The sequence below is a fragment of the Lissotriton helveticus genome, chromosome 1_1 (genome assembly GCF_964261635.1).
Source record: "Lissotriton helveticus chromosome 1_1, aLisHel1.1, whole genome shotgun sequence".
Classification (NCBI taxonomy): Eukaryota; Metazoa; Chordata; class Amphibia; order Caudata; family Salamandridae; genus Lissotriton; species Lissotriton helveticus.
In genome coordinates this window covers 1,086,044,416-1,086,068,556 of record NC_136057.1, presented here as the reverse complement: position 1 = coordinate 1,086,068,556, position 24,141 = coordinate 1,086,044,416, and the positions used below count along the sequence as shown (strand labels likewise).

Sequence of the window (24,141 nt, the reverse complement as noted above, 5' to 3'; positions counted from 1 at the left end):
ACTCGTTACACATTGTTCATCTCCCCTAGATAAGTTGCGGTCTGTATGGGAGGGGGATATTGGGAGCTTGGAAGAGGAGGACTGGAGAGAAGCCCTGGAGACCCCAAGGGGGGCAGCAGTAGCAGTGCGCTTTATTCAATTTTAGTACTTGCACAGGGCCTACTATACTAGGGACCGACTGTGGCGGGCTGGTCTGATTGCCTTCCCTGATTGTTTGCGGTGTGGCCACGCAGTGGGCACCTTCCTGCATACGGTGTGGGCGTGTGATAGACTGCTGAGGTTCTGGACCGGTGTGTGGGATTGCTTGTCTGAGGTGTTGGGCTGGGATCTCCCCCGCTCACCGAAGCTGGGCCTTCTCCATGTTATGGAACAAGTGGGAGGGAATATCTATAAACGTCATCTGCTACTCCTGGGCCTTACAGCGGCTAAAAGATATAGCTCGGGCCTGGACACCTCCCTATAATAAATAATAATAATCCACATTTGTATAGCGCACAATCACCCGTTAGGGTCTCTAGGCGCTGGGGGGCCGTTGGGAAGATTAAGCAAGCTATTGCCCAGAGTCGCATGGTGCTGGGCTAACCTGCCGCCGGAGCCGGGGATCGAACCCTGATCCCCAGATTCCAGCGTCAGTCGCCCTGGCCGCGGCGCCACACCTCTCCCCCTTGGTAGGGGTGTGGAAGAGGGGCATGGACTTTTACATGGGGCTGGAACGCCCGGTTTTTGAGGCCAGGGGTTGCCCCAGCAAACATTTTAAAATATGGAAGAGATGGGCGGAATACAGGGGTATGTGGCTGGAACCACCAGCGCCACGAGATGTCGATACAGAACATTTGCATGTTGACCCTGGGTGAAACGGTACGCACACCGATATTGTTTTAACTATGTTCTCTAATTTGGACCATGTAGACACTGTGTGGGGATGGGGGTGGGCTCCGGGTGGGGGGATATAGGGGAGGGAGTTGGGGGGATGGGAGTTCGGGGTAAGTCATTTGTATCAAAATGTTAATTGAATAATTGGTACGTGATGGATATCTATTTGCACACTGCTCCTCTGGCTTCTGGAGAGCAGTGCCCTCTTTATAATCTTTCAACGACAAGAAAATCCAATAAAATTTTGGTGTGAAAAAAAAAAAAAAGGTCACACACTAAATAGTAAATCATGTTAAACAGTTTATAGAAGAAAAGTTCAGTGCCTGCAACCCAGACAGAGACATTATGGATAAGATAAATTACATACATGCACGATTCATAACTTAATAGGCATAAAAATACTGAGACAAACATCCAGTGCCAAAAAGTGCAATAACCATGTTATCAAAAACTGATATCCAGGTCTTAAAATGTCTTTTAAAATAACATAAAAGTGCAATTGCTTGAGGTATAAAGTGTTTTAACCCTACAGATATCTGTTTACGTAAACCTTCCAGCAATATCCTAAGAGGGGTCCGTGGCACCCTTCAATCAACTTTTAGACTGGCCTGCTGGTGGAAATTTGTACCTTCTGAAAGGAGCCCCCAGATTTCCTTTCCTTTCCTCCTGGCCTTTCTTCCATTACACTCAAAGTTCAGTCTTCAAGTTAAAAACTGAGAAGAAGCTCCCTTGCCATTGTACTTGTTTTGCAGTTTGACCATATAAATCTGGAAGCCAGAGCGTCCATTGTTTTACACCATAAGTTTTCAAACTCTAACGGGATAATGCGGAAGAGATAGAGCACCTTCGGCAGGAATAGCATTTTCACAATATTGCACCGACCCACGATGGATAGATGAAGGTTATTCCATCACCCACAATCCTGTTTTGCTTTTCTGATTATTGGGGCAATATTGGTCTTAGCCAACTGATCAAGTTTTGCACTGATACTAATACCTAGACATACCGCCTGCTCAACCACCTGCGAATCCTGAGTGATAATTCACTGCTTCACCAGCAATTGCGTCATATGGCTATTCAGCGAGTATCCTGAAAAATTGCCCAAGTTGGAGGCATCCTCCTCTACTACCAGCAGGGTGGCATCCAGATTTGCAGCTTCTACTGCAATGTTGTCGGCATAGGCTAAGATGTTCATCTCCCAGTCGTGACATCCTACTTATGATATGGCTGGCTTAGCCTCTAGACTACGAATGAAGGGGTCAATATAGAACGCGGATAGCAGGGGAGATCAAGGGCATCCTTGTCTCATTCCTCTCTCAATATGGATCGGCCCAGCTTGACCTCCCATCATTTGTAGCCCGGCCACAGGTTTGTAGTAGAGTGCCTGCACTGTATTAATATAAAATATCCCTAATCCAAAGGAGCCCATGAGTTTCAATAGATATTCACAAGTGACCCTGTCTAATGCTTTTTCGGCATTCAACAGGAGAACTACCATGGGCTCGTTTGCATCATCAGCTGCGTCAAAGAGTTTTATCACTGGACAAATGTGGTCGGTGGTATCCCTCAGCTTCTCTGTTGTACCGATCAGCTCTCCCTCCAACTTTCACCGTGACCACACCCTTTTCTGCCCCTTCCCTGCTGCTCCACCTACTGTGACCTACCCAAACCCCTGTTACCCAGACTCTCCTCCCCCCTCATCCCCCACATGGCCCACCCCATCCCGGCCCTGACCCCTCGCCATCAACCACACTGGCCTATGGCTCTTGTGTGTGCCCTTGCAAGCTCCCCCCAGCTCCCAATGTATATACCCAAGCATATTTATCAATCAGAGGAGCAAACAAAAAAGGGGAGACAACCCCTTAAGTCCTAAGTGTTCTCAATAAACGGAAGGGGAAACAGAGCAGAACTCAATCCCAATAAAAAGCTGAACCCTCCTCTGTTACAATGCCTATTAGACCACCAATCTGGGAGGCACAAAAGTAACAATTATCCAATATCTAAGATAATAAGCCAAACTTTAATCAGCATAACTCAGCAAATTCATAATCGATTAGAAATAAAAAGACCCTCCTCCTCCCAACAGAATGTATAAGGGCTTTAAACCCACTTCGCCCAGGCAAAGACCAATGAGAGGCTCTAGAGAGACTGTAGTTAGTGCTGTGGGGCAAGGCTAGTCAGAAACTCCTTAGCCTGAATCTTAGAGGTAAAGGTTCAAGTTTTGCCCTTAAAGATGGTTTTCAAGTCGGCAGGGGCTAATAAAAAAGCTTCTACCTCAGCCTCTTGGAAGGGATACAAGTAGCAGTCTTAATCGTCACCTGTGCCCCTCAGTGACGTGGCAGAAATCAGGGCGTACAAAAAAAGAGAGACGGTTAGAGCACTTCTGGGCATCGGGTCGGGCCTTCTCAAAAATAGCTGGTCTAAGAAGAATATTCCCAAAGTAGACAAGAACTGCTCTAGGACAGCTCTTGTTTCCTCTATTGAGGTGGTCCTGCTTTTTATGCATACGTGGGAATCTGTGCACTCTCTGTACCTTGGTCTCCCAGTTCCTCGACACGAGTCTGAGAAAGCACTTTTGAGAAGGTCTAACATAAATGCTCTAATGTCATTGTCTTCGACCCCCTTCTTTATCCTGAGAAACCATAGCTTGTTCCGCCTTTGACGACTCTCAAAGTCTTCGATCTTTCACATGATATCTCAGAGCTGTCCTTCCTGGGTTTCAACCTGTCCCTTAAGGACCTCCACCAGTTTCTACTATTGTTGTTCTTTCTTCTATGACATTGATTTTTTCACCAATCTCTGCACATGAATTGGACATTTTCTTAAATCCCCTTTTAGTTGCTTAGTAGCTAGCCGGGCTCTTCGGCTCTAGGCCCGGGTTTCTGCTTGGTGCACTTTGATTGTGCCATAGATAAGCTTTAATGTTGGTTCGCCTGGTTCATCCCCAATGCCTGTGTGAGTAGTACCCTTGGAGACAAATGAGCTCTCATGCCCACAATCCTGGGTCAGTAGTCGAGTATCTGAATAGTTCCATTTTATAGCAGATGCCGACTGGGGTTCTTGGTCTCTCCTCACTACAGTAGAAGCTGGTTTCCCTTGCCTCTTCTGCTGTTTCCAACCTATGACTGCAGTTCCTGGTGCCGTGGAGAAGCGGCTTGCACTGGCCTCAGACAGGGAGGCACTAACTTCATCCTCACTATCTTGGGTTGAGACCGGTGGACTCTAACTCATCAGAGAGGGAGTACAACTTATCCCCTCCCTCCCAAGAGAGGTCCATGTTCTGGTTACTTCTGGACTCGTGTGCTCTAGGGTAATTATCTCTTGAACCCTCCAAGCTTGAGAGATTTGAATCCTTCTTCCCACTAGCTGTCAGTCCTGCACTGTCCAGTTTACCCTGAGTTAGCGCATTTGGCCTGGTGCCCTCATCCATCTGCAGGGTATGGTCCTCCTTACTTTAAGGGCTCTGAGTGCGGGGACTAGTCATGCCTGAAACTGCCTCAGATCTTCCACCGATACTGCCTCCAGTTTGACCCATTACCTGCTCAGCATTAGCAAAGATCTCCTTGAGTCTCGTTACGCGGGCTTTGCAATCTGCTGTGAAGACGGTAGAAGCAGGCTCCAACATTACACTCTGGGCAGGTATGTTACATGCGGTCACTTGTGCCCCCCAAGGTCTGACCAATTTTTACGACACTGCTGCTGCTATTGGATAGAGGGACCCAGCCCCCCATACCCTGAGCTGGCATGTCCGTGAGCCCTGTGGATGCTGGAAGGCCTGGCTTACAAAGCTGGGAGGAAGCTTGAAAGAACTTGGTAATGGCCAGCTGCAGGGCCTTGCGCTGTAGATGTCAAGCGGGATCGGGGGCGCTGAAATTCTTCTCTGTTGCCCCCAGTGGATCAAACCCCTAGTTAGTGAGACCAGGGTCAGCTGGACTGCATGCAGTGGCCTGATCCTTCCTTGCTCTGCTGGATGCCAGTGACTTGTGGGATCTTGGAGCACTGTTCTATCACGGGTGGCTTTGGTGTTCTTCCGCACCATACTTCGGATGCTTTGTGTGCCTTTAAATTGAGATGGTTATTTATGAACTTCGGGCGTACACATAACCCTATTTAATGATGGCGCCGATATTTGCAGTTTCATTCTGGGGAGTGGAAGAGACTAGACAAATAGGATAAAATCAACATATTAATAAAGGAGGGCAGTCCTTTTTAGACCAATTTCCTAAACATAATAGTGCCACCGCGAATTTCATAATTGTCCGGTGTGCAGCCCCATAAATAGGTAAGAAACTAACTTTAGTTAGAAATGTGAAAACCACACTAAGATGGCGCCCACTCGAAACTGCCGGTTGCAGACACAGAAATTACAGGTCTACCCGGAAACAGTGAGTTTATCTTCCGGGTTAAAAGAGGTCGGTGAACTCTGTAACACCTTACAGGTGGGCAGCATTAGGATAATTTACGATCTATTTAAGAGGCAGTTAGACGGAGCAAGTCAAATTGACGTCGAATGCCTTAGGAGGAGGACGGATCTCGCCTCGCCCCAGAAATCTATTTCGGTAAGTCAGCACAAAATGAGGGGGAGAGATTTGGCTTAGTTAGGTCGTTATTCTAGGCTTGTAAAAGTTAAAAGGGGAGTAGATTTAGAAATTGACTTCAGAACGCGCCCCTAGCTAGGAGTATAGTTGGTAACCCACAGGGCCGTTTCGAGGGTTTTATAAGTGGCAGTTAGACTGAGCAAATCCAATTGACGTTGAATGCCTTAGGAGGAGGACGGATTGCGCCTCGCCCTACATATTTATTTCGGTAAATCATCACAAAACGAGGGGGACAGTTTTGGCAGAGTAAGCTCTTCATTCTAGGCTTGTAAAAGGCACAATGGGAGTGGATTTATATAATGATCTCAGAACTCGCCCCGAGCCAGGAGTATAGCTGGGAACCAACAGGGCTTTTTTGAAGGCTTACTCCGATTACGTTCGTATCATGCAGTGAAAGGATGGGCAATGTAAAAAGTAAACCTGGGTAGATTCTTTATAAATCGGCCAGAGAGAAGACAGGAGGTTGTGCTTAGTTTCCCTACCGCGCGGAGAAGATGGTAGTTAATTATACTCAGTAGTTTCGAGCATGTATAATAAATAAGACTTTGGTGTGAAAGAGGCACATCAATAGGCAGAAAGACATGTTATTGCCATTATATATTTTCTCACACATAGGGCAACGAAGGTCTGACCTACAAATACAAAAGAGTTAAGCAGTCCTTCCGACATCAAGATATCCTAATGGAACACGCCCTATGATTTTCTAGTAACAATGGCATATGCAGCTGCGACATTTTAAGGAGCAGAAATCCCAGTGTAAGGACAGATATACCCATGCTGCGATAGTAAACAGGTGAGATTTTAACCCACATTAATAGCTATGGAATTATAACACAAACCTTATGCTAGAGAGTGATTGGACCTTTGTTTTTGTCCATAGTAGCTCAATATGCCTATTGTGCACAAGGAATAGTGGACTGATATCAATCAAATTGGTTCCAAAGATAATTCTAGAACAAAAGAAGGGCCACTCTCAGGTGATGGCATTATAACAAATGATTATATGAACCATTGAAACAAATATATATTATTGAAGTGTGAATTAAAATAACAGAGTTTTGGTCTTAATTGTAAGCGTTGGAGGAGAAAATGGAACTATTGTATGAATGAAGACTGTGCCATATATACATAGGGGGTAGTTATGAGGATGGGGAACCCTAGGGAGTAGGGCCCTACTGTAATATTGCCGATGCATGTAACTGTTTGTTTAAAAAAAAAAAGGTTTTGTTAAAAAGTACCCAGGCAACTAAGGTAGCTTTTTCCAATTATGTTATAATGAGACAAGGTCTATAGGAAACCCAGGCCATGATTACTAGGAGTTTTTTTATATATTATGTATTGTATTTAGGCCATTAGTAGGTTTATGCAAATAGCGATTTGTTGTAATACCTTGAGAAACGCACAAAAGGATACTGTGAAAACCGAATCTTAGTTGCCTACTACACATTATATGTATTAGAGTACTGTTTTTAACTTTGTCAAGATTAGTTTTAACAGTATTTATGTTTTTTAGGTGGTGGCTTGAAAATAATTTTCATATCAAATAGAGAGGTTTATGATTTGGTCTTGAAAAAGATGGAAACATTTTAAAGAACCATTGAAAAGCGTCGACGCTCTAAGAACTGACACAATCTACGAACTCAACACTGTGGGAATATTGCGCATAAAGGAATTTATCCCTCAGTGCGAGTACAATTGTATTATTGTAGAGGTGTCACTGGTTAAAGACTGAATATATTAGTCTGTTTGTATAACTCTCTGTGTGCGATATTTTTTATTTTTTGCTTATCTATGTGCATTGTATGATGTCCCCTCCCCCCCTTTTTTGTTTTTAACTTTTGACAACAGACTTGAGTGTTGGGTACTTGTATTTGCATATGAAATACTTTTTATTATGTGTAACAAATAAACTTGTTCAATATTTTTATATTTTATGGTAATCTTTCTAATATATATGGCACATTCTACAGGGAAGTATGATAAGTGAGTTGATTGAGGTGAGTGAAAGTGGAGGCATATTGATGCTTAGCACCTAGTGTGCTCTTGAAGTTTACCCTCTGGGATTTCTACATTTCACTGCCTTTAAATCCGACAGCATCCAGCCTAATGCCGCAAGTCCTCCGAATGCGCCCCCCGACACTCGTCCGGTGAACGGCCTCAATTAGGCACATCTTCCGAAACGCCACTGCAAGCCTTAATTAGTGGGTGGTCTTATTGCCAGAGAATAAGCTAGAGCTCCCTTGCATACAACTGTGCCTTTGGAGAGACGCAGCCCCGCCTCTCTTCTACCCAAACTCTCATCCATACGGAGCTCAGAGGGGAACTAGCATACAGCAGCATTACTTGTTCACCATCTTGCCTCCGGCCTGGGCCACATCAAACTGTATACCCAAATACGAGAAGGTGCGTGGTTTCTCAATACTTTTGTCACCAAATGAGAAACAACAGGGCTTAGTAGGCCTCCAGCCACATGTCATTACAATTGCCTTTTTCAGGTTACTTTTCAAATCCAAGTCATCCAAATATGAGGCAAAGGCATCCAAACGTTTTTGTAGACCACTGTCGGTTTTAGACATTAAAACGCGTCATCCACATGAAGCAGTATCAGGATGAAGTGGTTGTTAACTTTAGACATATCTAAGCCCTTTTCAAGAAGGAATAATTCTAAATTGTTAATAGACAGATTAAAAAACAGAGAAGCCAACGAACAAACGTGTCTTACAACCCTTCCTGTCGTGAAGGGATTGGCACACTCTGCATTAACTCCAAATCTCACTCTTGCCGAGTAACTCAGGTACAATTACCACCAAAATATTACAATGTGATACAAAATCAAGTGCACTTGCCAATTCTATTAAGGCAATATGGATTGTGCCTTGTTTCGTCATAGTGTATTTGCCAATCGACATCTGAAACATTTGTTATTGTTCTACAGTGCCCTTTCATTTTCTAAAACTAAAATGCGTGCCTGTCAAATTTTTGTTCTCCTCTGCCGAACATTCCAGAACGATACATTGCACAACATTCACCAGTGTATTGCTTGGACTTACCAAAATGATGGTTGTAAAACAAGTATTTTTCACAGTAGTTTAATCACCGTGTAATAGTTCAACTATATGTTTTAAATGTGCACTGGCCCGAACTAAAAAAAATGGACAAACGTATGATCTATATTCCTTTGCACTGACGATTCACATATTTCAAGTACAAAAATGTAAATGATTGAATAACATAATAAGCTGCTATGCACACTGCACTTTACAATGTTGTATCTGGGCAAAATGAGCTGCAAGTTAATGGTTAATTTGGCATCTTTGGTCCTTTTAATGGATTGTTAATAAATGAGGGACTTTGAATTGTCGACCATTTAATGTCTTTTAGTTTTGGAAATTTTAAGCGTTTATACGGCTTAGCCAAAGTTATGCATTTTGTTAAAATTGATCTAAATGTATTATTAATTTTTTATGATATTTGGGATAGTCTATGTATGAATTAGGTAATGTACAATATTTCTGTAAGAATGTTATTCTTGGAAATAGAGTATTTTGATTGGTAAATTATTAGATGCATTTTTTCATTAAGTAAATGAAAAATATAAGCTAGCACAAACAATACGCTCGGGATCAAAGCCCTTCCAACATTTGTTGTATTCCTGCAAACCTTCTTTCCACCATGCAGAGAATAAATTCAAAATGTTGGCATTTTTTGCTTCAATGCCTTTGCAGTTACGAGTGATCACAAAAGCATATAATGACAGAAGGCCCTGGTTATTGTCAAAAAGTTATTGTAGGGTGTGGGCGATGAGCACGTCCAGACAAGGAACTGGAACCCTAAACTAATGCTTGTAATTGCAGTGGAGCGCAGATATATGGGACCTACCAGCCCTTTGTGCCAAGCAACTGGGAAATCAGCTCTCTTCTCCAATCTTCCACTTTGTTTTTTTATAAAACTTTTTATTAATCAACATCAGCTTTTCAAGTACATTACAGGAAGCAATAAGGCAGGCCACATGGGGACAATAGGTAAAATCAATCAGTACAAAATGTCACTTAGAAGGTCTAGGGCGAAGGGGGGTCTTCACTGTCGAAGGAGAGGGGGGCTGACATTCCACAAGCCCGATACACGGGCCCACTTCTTACAGCAGCCTCGGGCCACATATACCGTCATTTCTCTGAACATTGACCAATCCAGATCTTTCCTCCAGTCACCCACCTCAGGCGGTTGAGACGCTCTCCACCGCTGTGCAATATTTCTCTTAGCGAGCATAAGCCCCAAAGAGACTCATTGTGTTAAGCAATCATTCAGATCTGTCGGCTCCCAAATATTCAATAGACATCTATGAGCATCTAGGCCGAGTTGCGTGGATAACACTGTGTTAATGATGTCATGTACTTTGCGCCAGTAGGATTAAATATTGTCACACTCCCAAATTATGTGCATAAAAGTACCCACCTGGCCCCATCCCCGCCTAAAGCCTCCCCCGCCCGTTCTCTCCATCCGTACCAGCTGGGGCCCTATTACAAAAATCCTATGGAGTACTTTAAGTTGGACTAGTCGGAGGCGCGCTGGTATTGTCACGACTCTAGGCCAGGAAACGGCCTCCTGCCATTCCTCGTCGTCCATCTCTATTCCATCTCTGGACCATTTCGCCCAAAGCGACTGGAGATGGTCTGGTATAATATTTATCAACTTTTTATATATCAATGAGATAGTGCTATCTGGGATGTGACCGTCTAAGACTCTGTCTTCCAATGGGGAAGATTCGGGAAGGGTGGTACTAGGCTGTAGATGGGAACGCAGAGCGTGTCTGACCTGTATGTAACAGAAGAATTCTGAGTCAGCTAACTCGAATTTCCATTGCAGGGTGGTGAATGACTTAACACCTGTTTTGTCCCTCAGATCACCTAAATGCGCGAGACCTATAAGGTCTCATGGTCAAACCCTTTGCCATTCCACAAGCTACCCAGCTGTTCTGAGTCCCGTAACTGGGTCGCAAGAGTGAGCCTGCCATTCTATCCAAGGTATTTAGCAGCCGTGCGCCAAACATGAACTGAGTATTTGATGGGGCCTGTGAGATTAAAGAGTTGTGGTTTGGAATAAAGGGCTCTATTATAGTTCCCACCCGAAAGGAGCCATCTATCCATGTTATAGCCTGGATCTCCAGGACACGTGTGGGTGCCATGATTGATGGCAGCTAGATGGGCCGCCCAAAAATACTGTTTGATATCAGGGAGGCTAATGCCCCGGTCGTCACCCTTAGTAAGCTCACATTGAATTGGTATATGTGGCTTTCCACTCCACAACAAGTCCCGCTGAAGGCCTTCCACCTCCCTGAAGTATGACGCTGGGACCGGGTCGAAGGAATTCTGCAGGGCCTATAAAAACTGAGACAAAGTTATCATTTTAAAAAGTGCTGCTTTTCCCATTTGTTTATGTCCTTATGCAGCCTAGGGGGGGGGAGGGGGGGGAGTAGGTTCTGGGAGTAACAGAGTGATGAATCGAGGGAGAGAAAAATCCCCAGGGACTTGCAGCCCTCTGTGCGGATTTGTATTGGGCATCCCACTGTGGGATAGGCGGCTCTCCAGCCAAAACGAACCACAGGGATTTACTCCAATTAATAGAGTACCCGGAGAACCTACCAAAAATAACAAGAATATCCAGGACAACTATCAGGGACCACCTCGGAGAAGTCAGATAGAGTAGGATATCATCTGCGTAGAGCGAGAGGCAGTCCTCCCACTCCGCGGACCAGCACATGCCCGAATCATCGGGTCTCTGTGTATCCAGACCGCCAGTGGCTCCGAAGCAAGGGCAAACAGGAGGGGGGACAGCGGACATCCTTGCCGGGTCCCCTGACTCAGCTCAAAGGTGGCAGTTTTTTGTTATTAACTACCACTTGTGCTAGCGGTTTAGCATACAGAAGCTGCAGCCATTGAATACATTTCGGGCCAAACCCCAACTTCTCCAGAACTGCCCAAAGATACAGCCATTCAATAGTGTCGAAAGCCGTGGTGGCATTTAGGGAGACTATTACAGCTGGTTCGAAGATGGAGGCCGCTCTGCCTAGTAGTCCATGCACCCTACGCAAGTTAAGTGCCGTGTTACGATGCGGAATGAAACCAGATTGATCTGGATGGACTAGAGTCTCAATCACTGTGATCAGACGGTTGGCCAGAAGCTTAGCCAAAATCTTGGGCTCTGCATTCAGGAGGGAAATCGGTCTATATGACCCACAGTCAGTTCTAGGTTTCCCCTCCTTATGGATAGTGATGATGGTGGCCGTCCTATGGTCTATCGGTAGGAACCCCTTTTCCCTTGGGTCCTCATACATAGCCCTGAGATATGGGGCCAGCCTGTCCGGTTTATATTTTGTATAGTTCGACCGGAAGCCCATTAGGGCCAGAGGCCTTTCCCGATCTGACGGACCTTATTACCTTCGCTATTTCTTCATTGGATATGTTACTATCTAAAAAGTCACGATCATCTACTAAGAGCTTGGGCAGCGTTATGTCCGCTAACATCTGACGGGAGTCCTCTACGGAATAGGGAGCTATTGAAGAGTAGACAGAGCAGAAATGGGCAGAAAACTTGTCAGCAATGCTTTGGGGATCTGTGAGGGGGCTACCTCCCTCCCCTCGAAGTTCGGGCACTAGTTGGCTTGCCCATTCTTTCTTGTCCAACCATGCTAGTAGTTTCCCGGCTTTATCTCCCACCTCATATAACCGTCCCTGCACAGCACTTCCCAAGGCCCTTGCCTGGTCAGTCGCCAATGCTCTATATTCCTGCTGTCGGAGCTTTAAATAGTGGAGTTTATCGAGTGTGACCTCCGAGTCCAGGTCCGTTTCTAATTGGCTAATCTCCACCTCAATGGCCACTATCTCTCTGTAGTGATCTTTCTTCTTGCCCGAGATTAGGGATAGGGCTTGACCCCTTATCACTGTCTTGAAGGCTTCCCATAGCGACTGCGGGGAGTCCATTGATCCCTCATTGTCAATAAAGTAATTATCTATTGCTGTGAGGAGTGCTTTGCGAATTTTGGGATCTCTGAAATACCATGGGTTGATGGGGGCCACCCGTCCCACCTGTTTATAATCAAGAACCACGTGAAGCCAAACTGGCGAATGGTCGGAGATACCCCTGTCCAGATGTTTAGTCTCACGGATGTGAGCAATCTGAGATGCGGGGACCAAAAAAAATCTATTCGTGAGAGGCTCCAGAGCGCCCCGGAGTGAAAGGTATATTGCACTGTGTTTGGGTGACAGGTCTGCCAGCCATCCACCAGCCCCATGGTCTCAAGAAATTCAGGAAGCCAACATGAAGTGGGGCTCATTGTTCAGGGGGGGATGTCGATCTAACTCGCCCGAGACTACTGAGTTTAAGTCCCCTCCTAGTATTAACAGACCCTCTGGAATAGCTAGCAATATAGTCCCTAAGTCTCTAAAGGTGGTAGCTTGTAGGCCAGGCGGTACATAAACAGAAAGGAGTGTGATGGGGTGTCCCTTCCATGTGCCAGAGACCCCCATGTACCGTCCCTGGTCGTCCGCCCAGGTTGCCCGTACCACTAGGGGAAAGAATTTCTTCATCATAATACCCACCCCTCGTGATCGGGAGGTGAATCCCGCATGAGCCAACATTATGTAGCCCCCTCTATGTAAGGTTTTACATGCATTTCCAATGAGATGGGTTTCTTGGAGCAATACAAAATCGGGGGCCTGACGCTTGATGTACTGGAGAACAACACTTCGTTTGATCTTGTCCCCTAACCCATCGACATTCCAGCTTAACAATTTAATTCCTACGTCTCTCCGTGTAGCCATAACTGATTAGAAGATATCTCTTCTCCCTTTTCAGGAGTAGCGGCGTGAGTTTCAACTTCCTCTACGGGAGTTACTATAGATGTCGCTGATGCAATGAATACAACCAAAATGAAACAAAACACCCCCACCCAATAACCCTCCACCCCGCTGCCCTGCACTCTGGGCCTAAAACTGCCCATCGAAAACTTGCAGAGTGCCTGTCGCCCTTGGAAAGAACTAAAAGTAGAATAAAAGGGGGGAATAGAGCGCTCCGCCTCCCTGTCCCAAACAAGTCAAGTGTACATCCTCATTGAACTAAGTGTGTCAAGTCTAAAAGGGTCCACAACCGTGAAGGATCAGATATAGGTAATTCCCACCCAAAACCCACCCCGCCCCAGGCCCAACATACTCAATCCGAAAATAAATGTTGATACGCCCTCTCCTCAGGGAGGGCGATTGTCCTCACTCTCCCTTCCGACGTGGCCGCCTGGCCGCCTGGGCTCCTCATTCCACTGTGCTCGATCCAGTCTGCCACTGCCTCTGTGTGTTAAAAAAACAGGCCCTTCCACCCGCCTCGACCCAAAGACGTTCAGGAAATAGCATTGAATATTTTAGTCCTCTGTCTCAAAGTACTCATTTCACAGAGAGGAACGACCTCCTCTGCTTTTGCACCCTCTGCGTGAAGTCCGGGAAAAAGGTTATGTCTGCATTCTCATAGCGGAGGGGGGCCCCCGTCCTGGCATTCTGGATGATTACATACCTGTCCCGAAAGTCCAGAACTCTGGCCAGCGAGGGAGCGCCAGGGTTGGGGCGGCCGCCCGGGACCCTATGTGCCCGTTCGATGACAAAGAACTTGCTGAGGCCTTTAGGCTGAAGATGTTTCAGGATGAGGTCCTCAACAAATAGGTCAGGGGACTGTCCCTCCGAACACCTCTCTGGAACACCCAGGATGCGGAGATTGTTGCGCCGTAGATGGCCTTTGTAATTGTCCAGTTTTAAGTCTGTGAGTTTGCGGAAGTCTTGTAAATCGCGGACTTCTCCTTGGAGTTGTGTGACCTCTCCGACGAGACTCACGGCGGTGATCTTCACCTGCTTTACCTTCTCGTTCAGCTTTCCCAGATCCGCCCTGATGAGGTTCACGTCGATAGCCATGGTGTCCATTTTATGTTCAAGGGAGGTTTTGAGTCCAGTGATAGGGTCCATGACGTCTTTCAGTGATAATTCCTGTTCCTCTTCACATGGGCCACCCTGGGAGGCCCCTCCAGATAGTCGGCTCTGTTGCGTGTCTTTGGGAACAGTGTAACAGTCTAGTTTGTTGGTATGCCCAGAGTCTTTGCTCCGATCCATTACGCAGCTTAGTTGTTACTCAGGCCCTTCCAGGTTACACAGGGTAGGCATCTGCACAGACCTCAAGCTGCACTCCACCGGATGGCGAATCAGGGAGCACCAACAGTCTCTGACATCCCACGGGGAGCCCACCACTATGTAGTGAAGCTGCAAGTGTAGGACCTGGTTTCAGGATTGAGAAACAAGCCTCTCTAGACCCGGAGCGTCCTCTCTCCTGGGTCGGTACCGGCCCTCTGCCCTGCGCCCTGTCTGGCCAGGGGGGGTTTCCCCTTCCGCATGTCCCAGTGGTGATAATATACAGGAACACCTCTGCCCCACCTCGGGGCGCTGCTCCCATGGCCGCAACACTTCCTGGGTCTATGCCGGTGTTACGTACGTAGCTTCAACACAGTGGGACCTCCTGCTCAGAGCCCAGTAACCACTGTCCAAATCTGCCATAATGGGTGGGGGGCAAGATGATGTGCCACCAGACCTCGCGGCGCAGCTTTGCCGCTCGCCGAGTTTAGGCCCACCTCGCGAGGACGGCACTGTACCTGGGCGCTTCCTGCCAGATTGAGCGTCTTCACCGGGCCTCACCCGCCTACAGGTCACGGCGGGGTCCCGATCCTCATAGTGCGGTTTGCAGTCCTTCCACAGCGGCGATACACTCTGGGCCTCACGCCGGCACGAAGTCCCTGGCTCAGCTGAGCGGCTCCCCAGCCCCTCGCCGCACTGTGTGTCCCGGCTTCAGGCCGGCAGGTAGGCCTCACCGCTTCGGTCCCCGTAACTTTGGCACCAGATGTTGGATGCAAGCCGGAGCGGGTGGGATGTTGGCCACTGACGTTCCGATGCACGAATCCACCCTCGGATGGTGCAGATAAATGTGCCGGATAGACGTTTGGGAAAGGTCGGGCAGCGGAGCTCTACTTTACGCGGCCATCATGGATCGCTGCTTGGCCACGCCCCATCTTCCACTTTGTGATTATGGCAGGCATGATATAAAATTAAAAAATGGAATGAAACTGCAAATCCCTTAATATAATAGGTATTCGGGTGTAGTGTATACCTAATAAGACTGGCTTAATGTAGGTGGGACTGTTTGTTGTGCCTGACCTGGTTTTCTATTTTTCTGTCCACCTAGATGAATCATCTGGTTTCCTTTTCATTAGTATGTAGTAGTAATGGTAAGGGGTTGATGTCTGATATAGCAAGGGGATGGTCTGCAAAAAATCTTATTCAGGGCAAAATATTCTAGTAAAATAGATTACTTTCCCTTGAAGAACTATTTAGAAAGGTGAGCTCTAATTTCGAGATATTAAAAAAAAGATGCATTTCATAACCCTAACTGTAGTTGTATTTTAACACATGGCTTGAATCGAGTTCCTTGAACAAAAATCACCCACTCTCCAGATCTTAGCCTCCTGCCACACCAACTAAAATGAGTCATGAAAAATTCCAGGCATGTCTAGGAGTCCACAGCATATATTTGATGCATGGAGTAGTGAAAGCACAGACATTTTTCAATATCTCCTCAGACCTGAAAGAAAATCTACTGTTTTGAAATTAATCAACTTCAATAAGCACAGGTTGCCAGTTTTAAAAGTGTATGTCTGTCTAAAAAAAGATGTTAAAGAAGGTTGGAGCTATCTCAATGTTTTGGGAAATATTATACTCATTACAATCAAGTTACACTTATGTCGGCCCGGTAACACTCATCCATCTCTTTACCTTTCACTGCTTTGGTATGCCCACCCAGGATTTTTATTTTGTCAAATAAATCCAAATTAAGGCTTTTGGTTTGCAGGAAAAAATAGTGGGATGTAAAGAGTCGGAGACCAAATTATTTACAAACATTTTGGTAGCTGTGAGAAAGTGGATTATTAGTTCAGGGTGTATGGAAGACCACCACAAGTAATAATGTCCCTTTTTTTGCAAGGGCCAGTTAAGACTTCAGTCATTTAAACCGAAGTGTAAAACATGGTAGCTATGGCACAGAGCAGACAGGAGTAACTTAAGAAAATGTGTAAAGAATTTAAAAGTTCTAAAACAGCTAGGAAAGTTAAAAGCACAACACAATGAAAATCCCACTCCAATGTCTAAAAATAGAGAAAAATTTAATGAGCAAATTAACACCAAAACTACAAAAATATAAAAAGGGGAACCGAAGATTTTATTTTGTAAAGGTTTAAATGAAAATAGTGCCACGAAGCATTCAATGCTAGCCACGGTCATCTGTTTGTGCTTGACTGGTGCCTAGGCATGACTTAAGGCCAAACACAATGGAGCAAGGGTTGGAAACAAAAACCAAGTCTCTACCCAGTTGGAAACTGTACCTTCAAGTCTCTGAAATGCAGGTCAAAAATCATCAGGAGAGCAAGGTGGAAGCATGTGGCTGAGAAGGGCTCCACGAGGCCATACAGCACTCAAATAAAGTCCTGTTGAAGCTGTTGACTAATGGCTGGAAAGCTCAGAGTGGGAGAACTTTGAAATTTGCACCCAAGGAAGGTCCCTTGCCAGCTTCTTTTTCCTCTAGAAGGGTGGGGTTGTAAGGTGTCGCTTAACAGGGCTTCAAACGACCAGATACCCTCTCTGCAACTTCCTGCTGAAAAGGATTAGCTATTGTGGAAATGTTCCGAGAAGCAGCAACCTGAATCTTTGACCCAGAAGCAACTCATCTTTGTCAGATTGACTTGGTAAGTTTGTCCCAGTCCTCTGGAGGTTTTAGGAGCCAAACGTTTATAAGTCGCAGATTATGAAGGATGTTAGGAGGACTACATTTTGACACAGTCAAAGGGCCCAGGACCTCAGGAACAGCACTTGGGGGCCAACACTCATTCCATCAGGAGATACTAAAAAAGTCCAGGGCAGCTCCAGTAAGAACTGGTAAGCTTGGCGCTTCGGGAAAAGAGCTTCTAGCAGTTTGTTGTGTCCCTGTAGCTCCACAGTAGATCAGCCATCGGACCACTTTTGTCCTAGGTATGAATAGGATCAGGTCTCCTCACAGATATCAACAGCAGGTGCAGTCCCTCTTCAGCCGTCCACTGACCCAGTAGAGTTCTGAAGAGGGTGCACCAAGGGGTGTCACATTTATGCCTGGCACCTAGTTGCCCTTCCCTAGCAACTAGGGAAAAAGTTCTCTGGGGTAACCCTACCCATGTTTGCAGCAGCTCCTGTGTGCCCTACTGCAAAAAAAACACAGTGCCCCTCTCTACCTAAACCCAATACTAATGTCTGCATTACCTCCAACAGTACATGCTAAATATCTAATCAAAAGTATTTTTTTGCTGCCGCTCCTTTGGTGCCTTTGACAGAGACGTTGCGAAGTTCATGTCAGAGATATTAACGCTATCTGGCCAGTGGCGGCTCTTCCGCTAAGGCAAGGAGTGTCTCTCCACTGCCTTGATGCAGCAAAAGAAAGGAAAAAAATGAAATGATAATAACGTAAAATTATTAGCATTTTATGTTGTCCTCCTGCTGCGGCATCTGGCGTAAGGGGGCAGGGTGGGTGTTACTGGCTGCAGCACCCACCGCAATGCAAAAAAGGGACACAGTACATATGGTGCAGGTATCTGTAGGGAGGCACCATGGGTGCCTCCCAGTGCCCACAACTTAGGGCCAGGAAAGAAGGGGGACCTGCAACAGGCCCCCAAAGTCCCTTTCCGCCTGCCTGTTTATGGCGAGTTAACCGCCAGGAACAGGAGGCGGGAAAGGACATTGTAATCCCTACAGCGGTGCCACCATTGTAGGGAATACGAGGCGCTCCACTGCACTGCCGGGCGCAAGGAGCCCATCAGAGGTGTGGCGGTCAGACTTTTCAACCGCCATCATTCCGTCCACCATTATAATATGTCGGGTGAAAACATGCGAATGATGGTGGTGAGACTGCCACCGCCAGGCTGTCGGTGGCGGTCTCACTACCATCGTAATCAGGCCCTTGATGACAGGATTATGCACAGCATGTGTACCTACAGCCAAACATGCTTCGAACATTCTGTTTCCAATACATAGATCACAGCAGCATGATCAGAGTAGTGCATACAGTGGCGGAGTACTGTTTAATATTTTATAAAGTTATAGGAAAATAGGAGGCATTTGTGACCTAAATCCCTATAGCGTTAAAAAAATGACTTGCGTTTGTCTACAAGAATTTCATAATTCACAAGAAATCAAGTTAATATTTAAAGTAAATTGTGACAAATTCCCTTTTTAAATTTTACCCCATGACTTTAGTACTTCTAGTCTCTTTTTCCATTTACAAGCATGAGAAAATCTGGAGCCACTGTTTGGTGTGACAAGACAATTCTTTGAGCTTTTCTAATCTATGCATAGCAGATTACTATGTATCCTCCAGTGTAAACCGATGCTTTCCTATATGAAACCTGCCCAAAAGAAGCTGGCTACGAAGGACTGCATGCTGCTTAAGAATATGCGACTGTGAACAGAAGAAAGGCTTAGACCTTGGTAGGGTCCCCATAAAGTACTCCCAAACTGGAATCAAAGGTTGGACAAGCAAGAAATTATCGCTTTAAATGTAGCATGCCAAAACCTGCAGCACAACACATAACAAGCGAGCAAGCAAGGACTGAAAAACCACAAAGAATCAAAAAGAAGCCCATAATAGCAACACAAACGCATAAAAACAAACTAGAATGGGAGTAGCTCAGGTGACTCGAGACGCCTATTCAAGGTTGAGTGCAGGTTTACCAGCTGGGTACTCTTTCACTTCCTCCAGATTTTTTTTTCCGAAGGGCTGACATAACTGTCACTATCAGTCACACCTGGGGTGATCTAGGAGTGAAGTCCTAGAACCCTAGTTCCTATTACTCTACTTGGAGCCCAGTAAGGGCGTGAGTGAGGGCGGGCACAAAGAAAATGCAAGAAGTCAGATGTCTCAGAGCCGTCCCATTAATGTTAGTTCTGGTTCTGCTTCCAAGTCCCTAGGTTTGTGATTGAGGTAGTAGGGGGCAGAAGGAAGGGTGATTAGCATGGGTTTGACACCCGATCATATCATCCCTTCTGATTTTCTTTCCAGCCAGCTGAAATCAAGAGGACTGGTGGGTGCATGTTGTCATGTGATTAGCTGGAAGCAAGCATCACTCTTAGCAACACTTCTCCTTATCACCTTTCAAACAATCTTAAATTGGGGAACTGGGCAAGAGAAGTGTTATATTTTACCTGGCGCTCCTGATAAGCAGCAGCTATTTCCCCTCCCTTCTATCTAATGTACATCATTGTCATCCCCAGACAGAAAATATCATTACTCATTCCAAGAAAATGGAAAATGGTCTGATCCCAGGAATTACATTAGTCCCGGTTTCCAGTCAGAACACGCAGTTTCACGCACTTGTTATTGTCTTCTAGGTAAAACAAAAGCTAGTTTTCCCAATTAGCAGACAATTTCCCATTCCCAGTGAGCTCCTTGTTCCTAGTTGATTTCCAGTAAACAAATGCATGTACTTCCCAGTAGAAAACTATGACTTGCTCTCACAATGCACAAAACTACTAGTTCTCTCTAAGAATGTCATTGCAAAGGGAGACAATATGCAGATGTCAGGCGGTTGCAGGGTCGAGGTGAGAACCTAAAAAAACAGATGCTTATTTTTGGTTCTAATGTGGTTATGTTGTTTGCTATTGCAGATAACTTTACAGTTTTGTTTTTCCAATAGTTATTGTTTGTTAGGTTGGGTGGGAGATGAGTGACAGCAAATAAATGCAGTTGTCCATAAACTTTTACTTTACGGGCCATGCCCTGGCCTCTCACCTAGAGTCAATCTTGGAGACTCCTGAGGTCAGCCCCTTGGATGTCTAATTGCTAATGAGTCCCCTGGGACAGGGTGCTATTTATTGTGGTTACCACCCCCTCATCAGTAACTCAACTCACTTACTCACTCCTTGGAGGGCCCCCTGGGTATCATGGATTGGTCCCTTGGAGGATGTGAATGGAGGGACGTTCTCATGGCACCCAGAGTATTGGTGATATCAGCTAGGTTCCGCCTGATACAGTTGAATTTCTTACATACCACAAATCGGAGAATGTTGAAGCTTTGGAGGGCATGCTGATGCCAATCGTCCACATGCTCTCTAGGTGTAATACAGAAGCAGCCGACTTCTTCCATGTGACCTGGTCTTGCTCGGTGACTGGAAGATACGGGTCTACCGTCTTCCAAGCATTGGCCCGAGTACTGAATCAACCTATTGACTTATGTCCTCGCATTGCTCTCCTTGGTTTGATGGAGGATCTAGGGTGCAACAGGAGTGACCACTACTTGTGGGTCTGGGGACACTTGTTGCTAAAAGGGACAAAGCTTGACTTGTGAATTCAGCGATCCCGCCCACGGTGGTGCCGTGATGCACAACTAGAGAAGCAAATCGATGCTGCAAGTAGGTGCCCTCAAACCTAAAAAGATCTGTGGGAAATGGGGGGAGTTTTATCAGTTACAAGGCACAATATGTTAACTGCACATGTGTTTTGCAGCATATAATTGCTGTGGCTTATTTGCGCTGCCTGGTTTTTGGTTTACTTCACTTTTTTTAGCAATTATTTTGGGATACATTTATACTACTGTTTCAACAGGAGGTGGACCAATGTGGACATATGTTATCACAGCTGAAACGCGAAAACTCCCGAACTACCAATACTTTTATCAGTGAGGCAATCAAAACATATTTATGTGCACAAAAGTATAAATGATATGTTTTGCAACTATCTGGAAGAGCTACACACAGCCATTACCGCTCCCAGCATTATCGACTGTTGTCTAGCTGGAAACGAGGTACTTCCTTGAATGACTGGAGCAAAGATAGAGTTTGGAAGAGGCTATAAACAAAGAGATACTGACAGTTATAGATATACTTAAGCAGTGCACGAGCCTTGGCGGAGAGCGCTCTACAGCTAAATTGCATAGCCATGCTGGAGAAATCCTGGTAGACAAACTCCTTACAGAATCAGAAGAGGCAAGTAGATCAGGCATGGTGATGGATTCAATGAGAAGTCTGCATAGAGATGATGTCTAACTCCAAATCCCTTTCCATGCTGGACGTAGATAATAAGATCTTAAGGAAGGTTGTGGCCGTACATCACCTACAAGTTATAAATTCAAACTCCTTTATGCACCCTTATAAGAATGAGTTCATGCCAGCCGGGAACACTGCATTTCTCATAGGAGGCTGTTTCAAGTAATGGGAGAAATACACGAAGGAGAGGGCAAGTGTTTAGTGTATCATTAGAAATGATCAGTTGGATATACGTGATTCAGGTACTTGAATCCACGAATTGTGGGACACATTCTGTGTAGTGAAGAAAGCACCTATATAATAGCCACTAGAGAGTGAAAACTAATATCACATTGTTGTATAGCTTCGGATAAACTTGCACAAATATTTACCTTTTCCACTAGGCTGCTTAGGCATTCAGACATTTTTTTTGTTGTTGTCAGAACTCCCCATACGATGGAAGAGACAGAGCTTTAGATATCTGGGGGGATGGTATGTAACTCTGAGGAACGCAGATGAATTCTAAATAAAGGGGAGGTGATACAGCTTTGAAACCACGAACAGTTTTAGGTGCAATTACCACTGTCACGAATGGGACGCTTGGCACTGGATAAAATAGTGGTATTGCCCAGATGGCCGTACATATTCTCCGGTTGCAAGGATATATACCCAAAAGTCACACTCAAAGAAATGAACAACAAAAGTCTCAGGAGCAAAAAGACGGTGGGCGAGCCTCAAAGTCTTACTGCTTCATCAGGATTCGGATGGACTATGAAAGCCTTATATAGAAAGCTATTTGGCAGCTCAACCACAATTTTTAACCTACTAGTTCTGATATGGTACAAGCCTAGATAAGATGCTACTAGACAGAATAAAATGGGGAAGACAACTGTGTGAATCTCTATTCAGGGAATATAAATGTCACAATATGTGCCATACCTGATATACTTAGCATCAGCGGAATGGACGAGACTAGTCTGGGTGGTTGAAATGCAGACAAGATACTTGAAGGAAGCCTGACTGGGAGTACTCTAGGAATTGAAGCAAGCCTCAAAAGAAGTGTGTTTTGTGCCAGAAAAATGTAGTGGACGCGCACACACAAGGGACGTATTTCAAAATGGCAGTTTCTCGTGTTCACTGAAGCACAGACCGCATTGGAAAAGATGGGACAGTTTATCCAATGTGCGCATCTCAAAAAGCTGCTAGGGAATCTTGGAAAACCTTCCCCGAGATTCCAGTGGCAGCAGAGACCTTCAATACGAAGCTAGCCTAAGATAGGAAGACTAGAGTAATTTCAAAACTATTTAAATTGGTGAGAAGGATAAGAGATAAGATGTTTAATCAATATGTGGGAGAAGAATTGCCGGAATCAAATAACAGAAAATCGGTGGACAAAGGCTCGTGAAAGTATAATAGATCTCCATGAATGTCAGGTTTAAACTCAGTTAGTTCTACATTCCATGTACCACACTGAACATACCTTACACCTCGAACTTAACTTTTGATGAATTACAAGAAAAAAAATATTAATATGGAAAATAAAGCCCACTCCTCAAACTTTTATTGAATTCATTCCAGCTTAGCTGACCATCAATGAGAAACCAAACAAGTGCAGTGTGATACATTCAGCAATTCAGCTTTTTTTACCAACAGCAATTGACATGCTGGTGCTTTACCTTTCTCATTATAAGTATGGACCAACCAGCTAAGATGCTGTGATCTCATTTCTGTCTTATTTACCTTCTTCTGTATTTATTTACTAAAATTGTGGAACATATTACTTTTCTTCAACTAAAGTTTACTTCTCTCATTACCACTTCTTGCCTGTTCAATCTGGGTTGTGTTCTGTTTTTTCTTCTAAGGAACAGCGGCCCGTAAACCATCTGAGTTAGTATTTTCAATGTGTCGTTCCGAAGGAAGGCATTCAGATATCGGAGGTCAAATACAGGCCTTTTTCGGCTCAAGCAAATAGCAAAAGTAATAACCATTCGCCTCTTTCTGAGCCCGGAACCCTCTCAATGTCACCTCTAAAAAGCGACACTCTCCTGTTACAGTATTGACAGATGTTCCTCTGAAAGCCAGTCGGATGTGAGGGTGGGGGGCATAACGGTGGAATGGACAGAGCTAAAAAAAAAAAAAAATGGTCGAGTTTATTAACCATGTTGAACAATTTATATGACTCATCTGTCGGACATTGTGGATCACCATCCTAGAAGGAATACTGAATCCTCCCCTCCATGTGAAAGGTGTGCACCACTAAGCGTCTTAATGGCTATTGCTGCGGGAGGAGGGAACTGGTAGGACTAGTGCCCATGCTGACCGGTGCGGTGTCTGCCAGACCTATACCCCTGGCCTCGAAAGGACTGCTGTGCTTGGGGAGACTGTTGCTGTCTATAAGCCGGCATCCTGGAGTAGCGTCTGAATTTTCTCAACTGATATGGAAACAACTTGGCAGGGGTCTAAAGACCCAGGCAACACGCTGTAGCTTTTCTATGCTCCTGGAACATCCATAAGAGAGCTTGCGGTCTTCAGAAAATCCTATGGAATGTATCCAC

At 45.3% G+C, this 24,141-nt stretch overlaps 1 protein-coding gene and 1 long non-coding RNA gene across 4 annotated transcripts in view; one reads left to right on the top strand and one right to left on the bottom strand.

Annotated features, from left to right (window-relative positions):
- The window catches only part of CAPS2 (calcyphosine 2), an 887,654-nt gene that overhangs the window by 351,817 nt on the left and 511,696 nt on the right, over nucleotides 1-24,141 (bottom strand). The gene's annotated exons all lie outside the window — the stretch shown is intronic.
- Nucleotides 5,285-7,369, top strand: LOC144821292 (uncharacterized). Its single transcript, XR_013608318.1, has 3 exons — nucleotides 5,285-5,432; nucleotides 6,087-6,264; nucleotides 6,985-7,369. It is a non-coding gene; the product is annotated as an uncharacterized LOC144821292 (long non-coding RNA).